This window comes from Aegilops tauschii, chromosome 2 (assembly GCF_002575655.3).
Source record: "Aegilops tauschii subsp. strangulata cultivar AL8/78 chromosome 2, Aet v6.0, whole genome shotgun sequence".
NCBI classification, from domain to species: Eukaryota; Viridiplantae; Streptophyta; class Magnoliopsida; order Poales; family Poaceae; genus Aegilops; species Aegilops tauschii.
Window position 1 is genome coordinate 614,911,370 of NC_053036.3, and position 3,734 is coordinate 614,915,103.

The following is a 3,734-nucleotide window of genomic DNA, read 5'->3' on the forward strand; positions in this document are numbered from 1 at the left end:
TAACCAATCCGCCTGCGAGGAGTTACTGGTTAGTAGTAGGATCACGACCTATTAGAGGCGATTGGAGCCGGTCTTCTCCGGTTTTTCTTTGTTTTCTTTTTTTTTCTTCTCCAATTTTTCATTCTCCAATTTTTTTTAATTTTTTGGTTTTTTGTTTGTTTCTTTTTTTATTATACATTTTTATATTCATGTTCAACATTTTTATATACATGATCAACATTTTTTAAAATACGTATTCATCATTTTCATTTATTTATGTTTTTCATTCTACACTTTTATATACATGATCAACATTTTTTCAAATACTTGTTCAATATTTTTCAAATACATGATCAACATTTTTTCAAATACTTGTTCAACATCATCTTCAAATATTTGTTGAACATTTTTCAAATACACATTCAACATTTTTTTAAATTTCTTTTGAAGAGTGTTTTTTGTAATATACGTATTCAGAATATTTTAAAGTATAAACAAGAGTAAAAAATAGAAAGTAAAACAAAAAACAGAAAACGTAAAAAAAAGGCAGGAAAAGGAGGTTGTGGCCTTCCGCGCTCGTGGGCCGGCTTAGCGAGTCCGATGCCAGGACTCACTGAAGGCGAGACATAGTCGCGCCCGTTCATCTACAGACTGGTTTTTCTGAAAGAAAAAAAATCTACAGACTGGTTCAACATGTTTCCAATATCAGGTGCTAGGATTTTATCACCCAAGAGATGTTCTCCAGTAACCAGGCTGGACTACCGAATGCACCCGAAAAACATACCGCCTCCGGATTTATGAGAGAACTCCAGATCCACGCCGCCTCCAAGGATTTACTGGCTCTAGACACCAATTGTCCCTACCTAAATTTAACACTAGAATTTCAGAGATTCAGAGCAATATTGGCTTGTTTTGCTAGGGTTTATATAGCCAAAGGCCACTGGCGGCTAGATCACCTACAAGTTTAATTGCTGCGTATATTAGTTTCAGTTTCAGGTATTTTGTGCAGACTGCTCCAGCGGCTATTCCTTCATAAGTGTTGTGCCGCTGCATCTTTTTAGACGGGCAATGTTAGACCTACGTAAGGTCTGTTACGTGTTCTACGTAAACAACAATGTGAAGAAAGATTATTGGATCGATTAAAGGGAAGAGGCCCACCCCCATTAAAATCAGGAGGGCCGAGAGGTTTATGGTATGGAAAATTACGTGGCCTTTCATAGCCCCTTCGTAGGTGTAGGATTATCGTTTTTAGACAAATACAATCATGTTTATTTAAAAGGAAAAAAAGGGAACCTGCATTCCATTACCACTCTCATAAGCATACCCGAAGTGAAAAAAATGTTTTTATTTTAACTACAAGCTACATATATATCCAAAAGTCAAAACTGAGCATGTATTTTTTTCTTTAAAAGAAAAAAAAATTGGAAGCTGCATTCCGTTACCACTCTCATACTCCTACCTGAAGTGAAAAGGAATGATTTTTTATTTTCAATTGCAAGTGTAGTTGATCAGCAATGTCACCTGCTCAGTTTTAACTTAGTTACAACATTGTCAGTGACTTGAATATGAAGAGCTTGTACTTGACCAAACTGCTACTCCCTCCGTCCCATAATATAAGATTGTTTTGTACACTACACTAGTGTAAAAAACGCTCTTATATTATGGGACGGAGGTAGTCGTATTTTTGTTCATTACCAAACTGTAGTTACGTGAAATCAACTCTGGAAACTGAACCGGTATTACTATATACTATATGATCTACTTGTCTTGTTTCTACCTAGAAGATTGGATTGGATTCTTCAGCTAGCACAACAGTTCAAAATTAACATCAAACAATTATATGGTCAGCAGCAAATCTGAATACTAGATGCAAATGGTCCAGAATAACACCAGGGAGTTAAAAATTAGGGTACGTTTCATCATACAATAATATGGATTATTTAAGCTGGCTTAGCACTAGAAAAGTCAGTACTCCTTGCTGTAAACAGGGAGCAGTAACACTACACTGATAGATAGCAAATTAAGTGCCATAATGCATGCCTGCATACACTAGCTAAAGTTCAGAATGACTAGCTGAATCATTCAGAGCACCTCCTCGATCCTCTGCTGGTTGTTGAACAAGTAACGACCGGATTTGTGCTTGATCATACGGAGGCCACGGATCAGCCCTTTGCCTTTGCCACTACTGTGGTCATTGTTTTTTATGGCACCATTTCTGCTATTCTTGCCTTTGCCGTTGCCGTTGCTGTAGGCTACTTCCATACCAGTGAAGAGGGCGAATTGCTTGTCAACATACATCTCGTTCGATTCCTTGTCGAATTGCATGTCATCCAAGAAGTCCACGACCATGAACTTGCCAGAACCAAGGCTGATGACCCTGGGCTTGAACAATTGGCTTGGCTGCCACTCCTCTGGCAGGTCATCGTGCACCCAGATCCGCATCTTCTTTGGCGGCGGCTCCTCCCCTTCGACGACGCCAGAGAGGTCAGCAGCGCAGGGGAGGTCGTCTGCGACGCCGAACCAGAGTCCAAGCTCAGGGACGTAATCTGCCTTGCCATGGAAGGGCATGAGCCAGTCGCCAGCTTTGCTCCACTCGCGAGTCGCCATGTGGAAGCAGTAGGTGCCATGGCCCTCTGAGCCAGAGATGGAGAAGCAGATGGTGTCGCCGACGAGGGCGTGACCATAGACGAAGGCATTCCTGTGGTGTGTGATCCACGGGGGCAGCGGGAGGATGTCGCAGTGCCAGAACCTGTGAGACGCGAGGGACGTGGTGATCCCCCTCCACACCAGGGCCTCGAACTGCGGGCGTACGTCCGCCTTGTTGGGATGGAGGACGCTATCGATGATGTAGAGGTCGCCTGCGTCTTCGCCGTCAAGGAGGTGTAAGTCCGTGGGAGGGACGGAGATGGCCAGCGGCGCCTCCTTGTACCCGTGGAGGCTTGGCATGGAATCGATGTAGCGGGAGTGCCTGGGGACTTGCTCTCCGAGGCGGTTGGCAAGAAATGAACGCAGCGAGGAGACCGGATGGAGTAGGAGACTTCCGGTGGCTTTATGACCAGCTCGGTTTTTGGCGGATCGATCTTGGGCGCCGCCGCCTCCGCCGTCGCCAGATCGGTGTTGCAGATCCTTGTCCTGCTGGTGGCCTCGAACTGGGCGGGCGTCAGTGTTGGCAGCACCTTGCCATGAGCGGCCGCCTCTTGTGCCGTCGGGTGGAAAAACTTCACCTTGGAGAGCTCCAGGTTCAGGCGCCGCAGCGAATACGCGCGTTTGACCCCTTCGAACAACCCCAGGTTCAGGATCCGCCGAATGCTGCCGCTCATCCTCCTCCCTCCGACGATCAGCGATGGAGGGTAACAAGTAGTAGAATAAGGACAAGCAAATCGAAGCAAGTTGACACAGATCTACAGGCGGCGGCGGGAGCAGAGGGGCAGAGCGGCGGCGGAGAACCTGGAACAGAGCGACGGCGGAGAACCTGCGCTGTGCAGAGCGGCGGCGGCGGCGGCGGTGGGAGGGAAGGAATAGGAATGGGAGGTAGGTCTAGGTCTTCTTGGTCTTGGTCGTCTCGCCTTATCACCACGGACCATCATGGGCTGGGCCCGATGCTTTCCTTGTATCAATTATATATGGGCTGCCATAACGCCTGAAGGCATTACATGGAAGGGCCCATGTAGCTCGTTACCTACTGCGCCCGTTCCAAAAGGAAACCCCTTATAAATAATTGTAGAAATAACTAAAAATATATATAAATAATTTTA

At 45.5% G+C, this 3,734-nt stretch overlaps 1 pseudogene; it reads right to left on the reverse strand.

Moving 5' to 3' along the window:
- Positions 1–1,853: 1,853 nt before the first annotated feature.
- On the reverse strand, positions 1,854–3,518 carry LOC109780024 (uncharacterized; annotated as a pseudogene).
- Between the last annotated feature and the right edge of the window lie 216 nt (positions 3,519–3,734).